Raw genomic sequence first — 14971 nt, 5'->3', positions numbered from 1 at the left:
AGAAGTGTAAGGTCATGCATTTAGGGATTAATAACAAGAATTTTAGTTATAAGCTAGGGACGCATCAACTAGAAGTAACGGAGGAGGAAAAGGACCTTGGAGTATTGGTTGATCATAGGTTGACTATGAGCTGCCAATGTGATATGGCTGTGAAAAAAGCTAATGTCGTCTTGGGATGCATCAGGAGAGGTATTTCCAGTAGGGATAAGGAGGTTTTAGTACCGTTATATAAGGCACTGGTGAGACCTCACCTGGAATACTGTGTGCAGTTCTGGTCTCCCATGTTTAAGAAGGATGAATTCAAACTGGAACAGGTACAGAGAAGGGCTACTAGGATGATCCGAGGAATGGAAAACTTGTCTTATGAAAGGAGACTCAGGGAGCTTGGCTTGTTTAGCCTAACTAAAAGAAGGTTGAGGGGAGATATGATTGCTCTCTATAAATATATCAGAGGGATAAATACCAGAGAGGGAGAGGAATTATTTAAACTCAGTACCAATGTGGACACAAGAACAAATGGATATAAACTGGCCACTAGGAAATTTAGATTAGAAATTAGACGAAGGTTTCTAACCATCAGAGGAGTGAAGTTTTGGAATAGCCTTCCGAGGGAAGTAGTGGGGGCAAAAGATCTATCTTGCTTTAAGATTAAACTCGATAAGTTTATGGAGGAGATGGTATGATGGGATAACATGGTTTTGGTAATTAAATATTCATGGTAAATAGGCCCAATGGCCTGTGATGGGTTTTTAGATGGGGTAAGATCCAAGTTACCCGGGAAAGAATTTTCTGTAGTATCTGGCTGATGAATCTTGCCCATATGCTCAGGGTTTAGCTGATCGCCATATTTGGGGTTGGGAAGGAATTTTCCTCCAGGGCAGATTGGAAGGCCCTGGAGGTTTTTCGCCTTCCTCTGTAGCATGGGGCATGGGTCACTTGCTGGAGGATTCTCTGCTCCTTGAGGTCTTCAAACTACAATTTGAGGACTTCAATAGCACAGATAGAGGTGTGAGGTCTTTTTTAGGAGTGGTGGGTGAAGTTCTGTGGCCTGCATTGTGCAGGAGGTCAGACTAGATGATCATAATGGTCCCTTCTGACCTAAATATCTATGCATCTATGCATCTAAGTGCCAGTGGAATGTTGAAGACTAATATGGGAAAGAGCTGACTGGAGAAGGTAAATGGAAGCATAGAAATGCAGGGCACATTTACTCATCCTTAAGTCAGGTGTTTGAAATCTGACAACCTTTTGGTAAACTCTCCAGTCTGGTATGGTGAATGGGAGTGCAATATTTGGTGTCATGTCTTGAAGTGAAAGGCATGATGTACAGCAGCTTTGTGGGATTGGAAAATGCTTGTATTCCAATAGTCAACACTACACTAATTTCCATAGAGTTGTAGGGGGTCTTAGCAACTCATTTTTTATTATCATCAAAAAGAATTAGCTGTTCCCTTGAGAAATGCTTTGAAATGTAAGGATGTTTTAAAAGTGCTCCTGAACACCTAAATTATGTCTTGCTGGTCTAATTGTTTTACTGTCATCAATATTTGAATATTATTAAATGCTGGGTATATTGGCACTTATGTCAGTGTAAATATTATTAATAAAAACAAATGTCACACTTCCACAATGCTTTTTTTTATATCTAAGGACCTTGCAGTCCTTTAAAATACTAAGGGCCCAATCCTCTCTCTGTTGGATCAATGGCAAAAACTACACTGAGTTCAACGAGTGCTGAACTGAGTGCTAAAGTAACCTCAGAATACCCAGGTTATATAGACAAGATTATACCCATTTTTCTGAGAGACAAACTGAAATACAGGGAGATTATGCGACTTGTGCAAAGTCACAAGGCAAGTCAGTGATGAAATGGCAGAAGAAACCAAGACATCCTCCTGACCTTGTTCCTAGATCACACTCAAATTTAGTCACATGCTTCCTTCTTCTTTCACTGGCATATCACTGTTTAGCACAGTTTTAATTGTGGGACTTGCTTCATTTTTTGAAAACACCCTTTCTGTATAAAGGAATGCTCAGTGAAATGTGATTTCTGCAAGACTACTTTAACCGAAAAACTACTTCCAACCTGAATCTTTATGCCTTCAAATGCAATGTAACATAGTCCCATTTATAATGCATCTTATCATGCACACAACCCAAGATACATTAAATTCTTTTTCCTGAAAATTACTTCATTAAACATCCCATGGCAAATTTCTAATTGATCTCTGCCTTCTAAAATATCTTCACGTTTAATTCTTCTGTTACGTATTTAGTACAAACAAAATTAAATATGTAACAAAAGAATTAAACATGTAAAGATAAAGCAGAAAATAAAAAAGTTTATGCTGACCTCTTTGCTCTTTTTTTGTTTTGTTTTGAAGTTTACTTTTCTTACATTACAAGCTACCTACAGTTCTCCTGTATACCACTTCAAATCTTCTGCGTGAAATTCACCTCTGTCCATGAGGGCCTGCACCAAGCCACCCTTTAATTTCATTTCAGCCTTTGATGTGGGACTTTAGAGGTGCATAGGGGCCTTGTGTAGAACCTCATTTTGTCTTTGCAATCAGGTTAACTTTTAAAGTTACCATTCTTTATACATTACATATTCCAACTATTTGAACTGCATCACATATGTACAATGTGGGGATACTGGAGGACTGTAAGGTCTCAAGATGAACCCCTCTTGTATCTTTCAGTCATGCCAGGTGTCCTGCAAAAGGCAGTAAGGTCTTGGACTTGGCTGCGTGACCTTTCCTTGGCTGATTGGAGATAGTGCCAAGATGATTTGGGGACCATGGACAGGTATTAGTTCAGCCCTAGGAATGACTCCCACAGGCTACATGGTTCTTAGTGGAAAAAATAACTGTTCTAAGAATAGTGCATTGCGAGCACTGTCCATTTTGTTAGTATAACTCCAATTTTTTTTTCTGCTGTTGTTTTTCACCAGGCTGAGCTTTTTCCTGGCTTTTTCAGCCTGCTGCAAAGCCAGTATCTACGGTCTGCTGGAGCTTGCTCAGCTAGGAAAGTAGTAAATATTTTATGTTGGATCAGGCCCTTACTTTGAACACTCCTCTAATGAATCAAATAACCTCAAAACCATTCCCCTTTTATATGGTACATAGCTACTTCTTTCTTTATAAACCACCTTTCTTGGGCATGAAGTGTAACACTTCTAATATGTTTACATTGTGGTGTACTCTTGTTCACTTATCCAAACAGAATAGGAAAATACCTCACTTTCAATATTTCTTCCAGCAATGTGGTCCGTCAACCACAGTTCTTTTCCATCAGGCAAGCAGCTTCACTCCCTTGCTTGTCCAAAACATTTATTGTGAAATGAGTTCTTAGGATCCTACTTCCCCATCTCCTTGCTTCACTCCAAACTCTGGGTCTTGATGTTTTGAGTGGCACTTTTATAAGGGTCATTGACCATGTAAAGTAGGACCATGGGGCGTCCAGGAAGGAGCCATCAAGGGCCTAGTACACCCTGTCACAGACCTAGAGATGTTTTTTCTAGAAATCTGATTACATTTAGATGAATACAGATCCAGAGGTAAATGAAGAAAACATACAAAACTGATTCTTTTTCTGTTTGAAAACTAGTTTTATTGCTGTGTTAGTCAGATGGACAGGAAAAAGATGATGCTTAATGAGAAGGAGACACACTGTACCTCTTAACAGACTGCTGAGGTAGAGACCAATTTTTATAAGAACATGCAAACCAATCCCATACATAATGTGCTTATTTATATAAAGTTTTAAAGAGAAAACTAATAGCAGTTTATTTATCTTCACCTAATTTTCTTGTATGATGATGGGCTGATTTAATCTGTATTTATATTTTTGTGCTGTTTTTCCTTTCTTCTATTAAATAAAAATAAAACAAAGATATCAAAGGTAAAATACACAAGCAGAGCAAAACTTGAGATAAACACCTGTAGAAGATGTGTCGTTTCCCAGTGGGAGTGTATATCCTTCCAAATGAATGTTGCTAAATAGGTATGCATGTTAGCCTCAACTTGGTTTGTAATAGGTGAGGAAATTGTTTTAGAAAACCTAATATGAACAGAAATGTCTTTTTATCTATTTGTTTTGATAAAATCACTTTGTTTTGTTTGTATAGAAACTCTCTCCTAAAGTATTCCCTCCCCCTAAACACTACAACTTTGTGCTGATTCAGGAAAACTAGAAACTGAATCTGACTAGAAAGAAAGCAAAATAGATGTGTGTCATTTCATTGTCCAAAATGAGGTCCTCATCCAGGCAGCTCTTCAAGCATATGAATTGCCTACCTCTATATGATTAGTCACATGTTTAAAGGTAAGTACATGCTCATGTGCTTTGTTAGATCAGGGCCATTGAATAGCATGAAAAACAAAATAGATTTCAGGTGTAATAATCAAAGGTATTATTAGTAACACATTTAAGTATTTTTAAAAAAACACTAATTTTAGCCTTTCCCTTCTTCTAAAAACAATAACAAAACAAAGCAGCTCCAAATTCAGCGCAGCGATATCAGTGTATATCTAGAGTAACTAGCCTCATCTAAATACAAAAGTTGTAGGCCCAGATCCTCAAAGGTATGCAGGTGCCTTACTACCATTGAAATCCATAGCAAGTAGGTGCCTAAATACCTTTGAAGATCTGGGCCATATTGGTATAGATGAAGTAATACAATGCCCCAGTATAAGTGTGCTTATGCTAGTACAATTTATCCCATTACAGAAAAAAGAATAAGCTATCACTTTATATGGTATCATTTATACAACTGTAATTGCATCCATGCTAGGGAGGTATAACTATATTTGTTTTTAAAAAAAAAAAAATCACACCCCTAACTGAAAGTTACACCAATACAAAAAATTATGTATAGACCATGCTTTCTTGCAGCCTATACAATATAGTGACCTTTATGCAGCTCTCTGTTATGGATTGTCTATTATAGAAAAATGTTTCTCCATTCTGTGTGATAAAAATAGAGATTTTTAAACAGTACTTTAAAACCTTTCAATGTTAATGGTTGCTCAATAGATATAATGCAGGAATACATTGGATTTTACATTTTGTCATTCTCTAGTGTGTTACATTTTTCTATTAATTTTCTATTATTGGACTACTCCACATCATGCATCAATTACCTCCTTTATTTGCTTGGCATCTCTGACATTGATTCACAATTCTAATCTCTGCTCTGAAATAATTTAAGTGGGATTCAAACTACTCAATTTAGAATATTAAAGTGTAGCATATTCAAAATTGCATCCCATGTGGTAGCATAACTAAGTCTAACTTTTGCCATTTTTCATCATTTTTTTCCACTGAATAAATTCATCCTAAATTTGTCTAGTGAGATGGGCTTTGGGGCATATTTATAATTGAAAGTACTGTATATCTAAGATATTGCAGTGATTCAACACCTCTGAAAAAAAACCAACAAAACCATTGTGTTTGGTAGCAGCATCCTTTACAAAGAAGTCCTCCCTACTGTTCTTTGTATACAATGCTAAAATTGACCATGTCTCCAGAAATCCTTGTGACATAGCCCATATTTTAGAAATAACTATGTGGGCAGGAGTGTGCTCTGCATACAAGCTCACAGGGTATGTATATCCCCTCTTTCTCTGGTTTTCCGGTATGTGGATTGGCCTTCAATATAAAGGAACCTAAGCTGAAACCCACAAAGAGACTGAAGCATTGTAATGCTCAGCATTGCAGTGCCTAACTTTTAGGCACTTAGGAAATCACTGGAATAACAATGGGTGTCACAAAGCCTGAGTTAGATGCCTATACAATGAATGGGAAGAGATAGATGCCTAAGAATACAATTCACAAAAGCAAGCATGCTAAGTTGGGAGCCGCCTAAACTACTCAATGGAGGATGCCATCAAGAGGGGTGAGTTCTAAGCCCCTCCGCTCTCACGGAATTGGTGCCGAAGGCCAGGTTGCAGGGAGGCACAGATCTCTGCTTGCAATCCACAGCCGGGAACCCCTCACATGGATTCAGGCAGCTTACGCATTTAAGCGGTTTCTTATGTTAATGAGTTAGGTGCCTAACTCACTCCACACCATAGTTGCCGACTCTGTAGGTGCTCTGGGGCTGGAGCACCCACTGGCAGCCCCACCAATCAACACCTCCTCCCCAGTGCTCCCCTGCCTGCCAGCAGCCCCGTCAATCAGCCCCTTCCTCCCCTCCCAGCACCTCCCCCTGCCATGGATCAACTGTTCCGCGGCGTTCAGGAAGCACTAGGGGGGAAGGGGAGGACCAGGAGCAGGAAGAGGCAGAGCAAGGGTAGAGCACCCCCTGGCAACTTGGTAAGTCGGCGCCTATGCTCCACACAAAACAGCCGGAAGAGGGGATGATGCCACCCACCTTGTAACTGTTAGCCCAGGTGCCCCCCACACCTGGTGTAGGGGTTGAACTCCCCTAAATGCACCCTTGGACTTTGCTGACCTCAGACAACAAACCATGAGTAAGGTGCAGCGGAGGAAAAGGGGAGTGGCGTGTTAAAGGGACAGTCGTCCATCGGACTTTCACACCACAAGGTGGGAAATTGAGGCAAAGGACTACTGCACAGGATACTGTGGGTAGCAAGAAAAAAAGACAATCAGATCTAACGTTTTGATACATGAACTGATTATTGCATGGCGTAGGGCAGTGTTTTTCAAAGTATGGAACGTCTGGCACTGGGTCACCTTGCTGATTCAAATTATAATGATCATTGCTGCGCAGCAGCTCTAAAGGACCACACAACAGGGACCTGGAGAGGACAGAGGTAGGCGGGAACTGGAGAGGGGAGCAAGTTGGGGCTTGCAGGGCTACTGCGGGCCTGTCCCCCAGCCCTGGAGCTCGCTGCTGGCAGTGGGGAGAGAGGGACCCTTCCCTTGGAGCTCCGTGCAGAGGGAGAGAGAGGCCCCTTCCCTGGAGGCTTATCCACTGGAGCTAGCTGTTGCCGGTGAGAAGAAGGCTGGGGGGAGTCCTCTGGCCCCAACCCGGGGGCAGCCTGGCTGCCTGCACCCCAAACTCCTCATCCCTGACCCCACCCCAGAGCCCACACCCCCAGACAGAACCCCCTCCTGCATCCTGAACCCCTCATCCCCAGCCCCACCCTTTGCCCTACCCTGGGCCACGTCCCACACTCCTTACCATAGGCTTACTAAGGTTAGTGTCTAATGTTAGTTATGTAAAGTGGGTTAAGCTGGAATGTATTGCAATATTATGATTTTGTGAAAACTCGAGTCAAAAGATATAATTATGTTGGGTCATGGGCATCGACAATTTTCTTCAACAGGATCTTGAGGAAAAAAGTTTGAAAACCACTGGGGTAAGGAAACTTGGTATTGGCCACTGCTGCAGGTAGAGGCTGGAGTAGATGGACTAATGGTATGGCAAACCCAATGTAAGGAATTAAAACTAGAAATTAGACTTAATAGGCACTATGACTGCCAAGGGAAACCCCTACTACTGGAGAAGCAATTCTATTCTATTTGTTGTTTTAATAGTTTAAATCCTACCTGGTTTCATTTTTCTTACTAAACTGGGATGTATGAATAAGCAGAGATGAACTCAGTAAATCTTTTTCAAGCAGGACTTTTGAAAATTGTGATATTGTAAGGACGTGTGTCTACAGAGCAGGTGCTAGCCCATTGGGGGCCCTCACCAGGACTATTTTTGGACAATGCCCTCCTCCCCCCCGCAACACATAGTAATAATTAATCAGGGGGGAAGAGGTTTGAGCTGCTTAGGGCCCTAAGCAATTGCTTAGTCTGCTTATGCCTAGTGCCAGCTCTGACAAAATCATCACTACTTCAGCAATTAAATTTACTTCCCATATCTCCTTCGTATCACCAAAGTCCAGTCTTCTGAAACTATTAAAAAAGGACAGATGTCTTGACCTGAGCTATGCCAACATTTAAAAAAAAAAAAAAAACTTATCAGAATGAATAATTCAACAAAGATGAGGTAAACCTAACCAGGAAAGGAAAAACATCTTTTAAGTAATTCCCACTAGACTATCTTCAGAGAAATAAAGAGAAAACATGGGTACTTTTCAATTAACTTTGCATTGCACTTACTACCAGTGTTTCTTTGGTAAAGTACATGGTAAAAGAAACCACTTAAGATATCATAGTGAAAAATACGATGGCATCAAAATCTCGACAGCAATGGACTCACCCTAGATCAGAGGTCATGAGGTTATTACATGGAGGGTTGCGAGCTGTCAGCCTCAACCGCCAAACCCTGCTTTACCTCTAGCATTTATAATAGTGTTAAAGTGTTTTTAATTATAAGAGGGGCCACACTCAGGGGCTTGCTCTGTGAAAGGGGTCACTAATACAAAAGTTTGAGAACCACTGCCCTAGATTATGCAATGGGTGCATTCAGTAACTCAGAAAATTAAGCAATAAATGTATACTTTGAGCTTTAGCAAAGCATTGCCAAAACTAATTATATTACTGTTGAATCACAAGATGCACTACATATACAGCAAAGAAGAACTTCCTTGTATCTTGTTTTTCAGTACCTTGGCCTTCATTGTTCATTTCTAATACTAATGTACTATTACTTTTGTTATGCCTCTTCTAAAAATACTTAAAATCATGGCATTCCCAATATGTGATTTTAAAGAATTTTATTTGTGCATGACCTTTAGCACTGCACAGAAATTCACCCATGTCCAAAAAATAAGAATATGCAGCTTTAGAAAATCACTACATCCTTATTAATTCAGTTGAAATGTCAACTGGCTAATCAAAATCTTGACAGACACATTCTGATCACACAAAGATGTACACTGTAGGCATACAGTTCAAAGATTTAATAAAAAAAAGTCTCTCTCAAAATGTCAGTTTAAAATCATTTGTCCTCAACTTTTAAAATACTCGTAGAAACCTCTATTTTGCCTAACCTCTCATGCTTTCTCTAGGGTCCAGTGCTTCAAATTGCTGAGTGCCTCTTTCAAGGGGCTGAATGGCCTTAACTCCGGTAAAGTCAATGGGAGATGAGTGCAAAGTGCCTCACAGGATCCTGCCCACTCTATAAGAGCCCTCAGAACTCACTTAATTGGTAAAGACAGTGTGTCACTGCTGATTAATGCACCTTCTTTCACTTTAAGCACCTGAGCTGAATCTAATCTACATGAATGACCAAAGCTCAATCTAATCTGACAGTGCTGAAATTATTAGGCATTTTACGTGCATTCTCAGTTCCTTTGCTAGTGTATAGATCCTTCCAAGCTTTCCAAAGTAGAGTTCAAACGATATTCACTTGTTCTTTGGCAAAATTATACAGAAAGCACTTGTAATAATAGGGTGAAAAGTGATGAAGCCAATTATATCTTCTGTGTTTATATTGGCATTTAACTTAATTTTTTCTAGAGGAAATAATCTATCATTGTGCCAGAAGTGTGCTGGAGGAAAGAAGGAATGTGGGGAGGGAAAGAATGTTCAGACTGTACCAAAGAAGACCTTCTCTGATCTTTAATAATGGGTTCCCTTTTGCTAAGTAAGAGTACAATCCTGCTCACATGGTGAAATCATTTGCAAAACTCCACATTTGTAAGGTGCTGCTGCTGTGCATATAAAGCCAGTGCAAGTAAGCAGTTTCAGCTTCTCTCCCTCAGGCTGCGCTAACTTCACAAAGGAATTGGCCTTGCCCAGATCAGCCTTCCAAGTCAAGGCAGCACAACTCTGACAAAGTTACCCTTTTTCTTCTCCCTGCTCAGCTTTGCTGAGTTATCGTCAGCCACAGATGAAGATCTGGGACATTACCCTCATCCAGTGTAAAGTAATGAGTATTTCGTCACACCACAACAATCCCAAATAAATATTACTCTTTCCACTAGTAATCTCACTATACAACACAACAATATTTTGAAAGAGAAACAGTATTTACATATATACAAGTTAATTATTCATATTGATCTGGTTCACATGCCATGCCACATTTGCATTTAATTGTGCCATAAATTAATGCTATCCCACTTTCTTATTAAACTACACATTCATCATACCCATTAGAAGTACTTCACTGAAACTTCCAGTCAGATGATTTTATAAATACCAATTAATCTAACAGTATTCCTTAAAAGAAAATGCTTAGATAACTGAAGGCCAGGTAATATAAACCGTTAAAAAGCCTACCTCAGAGGATCAGCAGGGGGCCACAATAACATGGCTCCCTGAAGCTTGAGCTCTGGGGGGAAAGCAAAGCAATCTGCCTCCATCAACCCCCCAAACTTACTAAACACCCCAAAACAACAGAGCACAGACTTGCAGAGGATGGGTTCTCCAAGCAAATCTGGAAAATTAAAAAGATACCTCACTCAGAAGAATGCTTCTGGCTCACAGTGTGAAGAAACCTCTCAGAGTCCAAGTGAGTACATGGCAGGCAAATCAGGCAGAAATGCCAAAGCTGAAGAAAATGAAATGGCTACCAAAGCAGACATTCTGGAGATGACCTCTAAGTGTAAGGCCATGAGAGATGATTTCATGACCAAGCTTCTCACAGTACAGAAGGAAGTTGCTGACTTGGAAGACAGGGTCACAATGCTAGAGACTGGCCTAAGAGAAGCAAGTGATCAATAAACAGATCTGCATGGCACTGATGGAGCAGAGGGAGAGAGACATGCATCTTAAACTGAATGATCTAGAAAACAGATCAAGGAGAAACAACATCAGAATTAAGGGGTTGCCTGAAAATGCTGAAGGAGGAAACCCAATCTGGTACGTAAAACCTGTAATTGTGGAGTTGCTACAGCTGACCTCTCTGGAAGAGGTAAAAGTGGAGTGAGTACACAGAGCCTTGCTCCCCCAACCTGGCCCTCATAATAATAAACCCAGAGACTTAATTGTAAAATTGCATGATTATCAACAGAAAAAAAAAGTAGTTATGAAAAAAGCCAGAGAGCATTCAGAGCTCATACTCAAAGGCCACAAACTGCCAGTTTTCCATGACCTCTCTGCCCTAACTTTAAAAAAAGAGAAAAGAGCTGTGGGAAATTACAGCAGCACTCAGGTGGGCAGATATCCACTACAGATGGGGGATTCCCATTTAAACTCTCATTCAGCTTTCAAAATCCGTATTATACAATAAAAGACTGTAAACAAGGGGAAAATATACACCTGTCACTTCGGTTAGAAATCCAAATCCCAGATGTACAAGAAGACTCCCCAGAGGTAGTAACTAGAGATAAGCTGCTGAAAAACTGCTGACAAATGGTGAAACCCAGAAAAAAGAAGACAGGGAAAAAAAGACAAAGACTCTAGAAACCATACTGGCCATGAGAAGCGAAGCTGACCAAGAGAACTTAGATACCTGAGTAGTAATCCAAATACTAATCAGAAGGGACTTCTTGGGAGTCACCAGGAATGAACAACGACTAAACAGTAACTGTTAATGTTATAAAAACAGTAGTATGACCTTTACTGCAATTGGGATGATCAGTAATAGCAGTGTTCTGTATTTTAAAACCTAGAGGAAATCAAGGACTATAAGAGTGGAGTGGGGGAATCATTTCAAGCTTGCAGGGGTCTGGAGAAAGAGAGGAAGGGGAAGAAGCATTTAGGGTGTCTATGTAAGCCCTCCCTATAACTCAAAATACCTGATGGCAATCCAGCCCTGGGTAGGGAGGGGGGCAGGTCAAGGTCCCATAGTAGAGAACATAACTTCTTTTGGATTGCAAGAAAAGGAGTCTAAGTGCTTAGGGGGAGAGAACAAGGGTTTAGAATTCAGCAAAGCAGAGTTGTTTGGGTGCTGTTTTACATGTTCTGTTAGTACTTCATTTGTGGAATTAGAGTAAGGGGAATGCAGAAGAGTGGAGGAAACTGGGGAGGCAGGGGTGAAATAACACAAGTAGCAGCTATGGAAGTTTACAAACAGAAACCAGCCATATTCAGGTACCTATAGTGCATGCAACATAATTGGAAACGAGACACATGGGCAACACAAGGGTTCATGTAATCAAACATCTAAAGAATCACAATAATTTCAGGTTTTTCAATAAGATAATTAGTTCCTCTGAATGTCTCTTCCTTTAAAAGCAATACTTTTGAATGTTAAAGGGCTAAATAATGTCATCAATGGGGGGTGGGGGAATCCCTAGTAGAATTTAAAAAAAAACAAAACACATTCCCAGATTATTCTACTTCAAGAACCTCATTTTCAGCAGAGGCAGATTATGGACATGAAAGGTAACTGATTTCAACACACATATTTTGCTTCAGAAAAGAAAAGAAGTGGGCATAATATTTGCTAAGCATGTACCTTTTCAGATTAAAGGTCAAGTTAAGGATGAGGATGATTTATATTGCTGAAAGGCACAATTTCTAGTTTATTAATAAAAGCGAGATCAGTGTATACTTGTAACCCAAAGCAAAAAACCCCACTTTTTTTAAGGACTTCTTTTAAACACTGCAACACTTTGGGGAAAGGGAAATTATACTTGTAGGAGACTTCAGTTGCACACCAACTCCTTACGGGGACAGATCTGATAAAGACTGGGGCATAAGGAAGCAGGCACAGCATTGACTTCCTGTGCCAACAATTGACTCTTTCAGATTGCTGGAGAAAATGGCACACAGGGGAAAGAGATTACGTATTTTATTCACACCCTCATCAGTTATATGTTAGAATAGATTTACTGTTAATCTCTGAATCCTTAATGAAGCAGACAAGATCTGCAGAAATTGGCAACATTATATGCACCACTGGAAATATTTGATGGCTGGGTTGGGTCCCAAAGATTATTTTATTGGAAAATGAACTGCTTGCTTCTCCAAGACAAAGATCTGGTCGCAGCAATTAAAGACATTGTTCAAATAAATGATATGAACAATATAAAAAGTCTTCTCTGGGAGGCAGGTAAAGCAGTATTTAGGGGTTAGTTGATAAGCAAAGCCTTCAACTGAAAAAAAAAAAGAGCTCAAGAAAAAACAAGACTAGAACAGGAGACAAAGATTACAAGACATTCCTAAAAACACAGGTTCAGAAAAAATATAACAATTAACTAGTATTCAAGAAGAGGTGGGCAAACTATAGCCTGCAGGCCACATCTGGCCTGTGGGACTCTCCGGCCTGGCCCCCGAGCTCCCGGCCCGGGAGGCTAGCCCCCAGCCCCTCCCGCGCCGTCCCCCCTCCCATGCAGCCTCAGCTCACTGCACCGCCAGTGCAGTGCTCTGGGCAGGGGGGCTGCAAGCTCCTGGGGCAGCGCAGCTGACTCCAGCTGGGTGGTGCGGCTGTAGCACCGCCAGCCACCGGTGTTCCAGGCAGCATGGTAAGGGAGCAGGGGGGGTTGGATAGAAGGCAGGGAAGTTCAAGGGGGTGGTCAGGGGCCGGGGGTGTGGATAGGGGTTGGGGCAGTCAGAGGGCGGGGAACAGAGGGGCTGAATGGGGGCAGGAGTCCCAGGAGCGCAGTCAGAAGGAGAGGAGGCAAATTCATAGTTATTAGAACATAGATAAAATTCTAGATTGGGGAGTACATAAAAACTTAGCTTATGAGAAAGTTAAAATGATTATGTAGACTTTCCATTATTAAATTGACCAGTAAATAATTGATTTAATATAGGGTTCTAGGGCAGTGGCAGGGTGGTAGCTGCATCATTACTCAGTATGTATTAGACATGCATCTAATTTAAGATGACATTTTCCCTTACACTTTTTTTTTTAAGCAAGGGAGAAACTCAATTTCTTTTTAACAGATTTTATTTTTTATATGTATTTTAAATGTAGTTTAATTTTGCTGACATGGTATTTTGGTGAAACGTGCTGGGCATACTGTCCATACAATTTCTACAATCAAAAGGCAAACGTTACAGAACATTTTCAGTAACTGCTAATAAAGAGGAAATATGGCTAAATATTCTTAGTTGGAAAAGTAAAGTCACAATTTTAGTAGGTTACAAGTAGACAATTCAACTAACCACTACATTATATCTACATAGAACAAGCTTTTTGAATTCTTTCTTGTGAGTCAACTTTGATGTGCCAAATTTGTCAAATTTTAAAATACATTCAAAATAGTACATAGCTTTTTGTACCATTTTCATGGTCGTCTTTTCTCGTGAACTAATTTTCTATACCATTTTTTCTAAAGGTCTAGAGATGGAGTTTTCAAAGCTTATAACATGAAGCTTGCATTGAAAAGTAGATATTATGTGGATGTACTTTTATAATGTTAAAGGCATTTCAGTAGTCATCTATAATCCAAAGTTCAAATACCTATTTTAAAAGTACTTGTCACTCTACTTAAACAAAGGTACTATGCCTGCAGCGAACAAATTGCAGGAGTTTGCACTGCAGGCTCTGCAAAGTAATCAAAGCCACTAAGTATTTGTAATGAATGACGTACAAAATACCACCAGATCTCACAAGCTGCACTGCAGGAATCCAACGCTTTTTAGTTGATAGTGCTGTAAAGCTAAGAACGTCAATCTTTTCTCCTTTTGGAGAGCCCATATAAAAATGTGTTGAATATTGTAGTCTAACCATATACACATTTTTTAAAAAAGAATATTTTTTATTTTATATTTTGCACCATCCCATTAACAAACAGTACATCCTACTTTAGCATGTTATCAGGGATTGACAAATTAATGCAAATTAGTTGTCTGCCTGCTCCAGTAAATTGTAGATGTGAAATAACTACATATAGTTATGATTTATTTTATAGGCATTACTATAGTATTCATCACTTTAAATTCTGAGCATGTAATCTAGTGAATTAATCCAACAAAACCCCTATGAGACAGGGAAGTGTGATCCCCATTTAAAAGATATGGAAACAAAGGCAGAAAGACGTTGGGCTTATAGTCACAGCTCCCAGTCAAGCACCCTCCTTGCCCACTCACCAGACTGCTGTGAGAGAATCTAGGTGCTGGATCTAGTGTGTTTTTTACCTCCAGAGTCTGAACAGAGTCCATACACTATCCCTACCTCGGGGCCTCTAGGCACACTCTTGGGGTGCAGATT

The sequence above is a fragment of the Lepidochelys kempii genome, chromosome 2, assembly GCF_965140285.1.
Source record: "Lepidochelys kempii isolate rLepKem1 chromosome 2, rLepKem1.hap1, whole genome shotgun sequence".
Lineage (NCBI taxonomy): Eukaryota > Metazoa > Chordata > Testudines > Cheloniidae > Lepidochelys > Lepidochelys kempii.
This window is presented reverse-complemented; position numbering follows the sequence as displayed.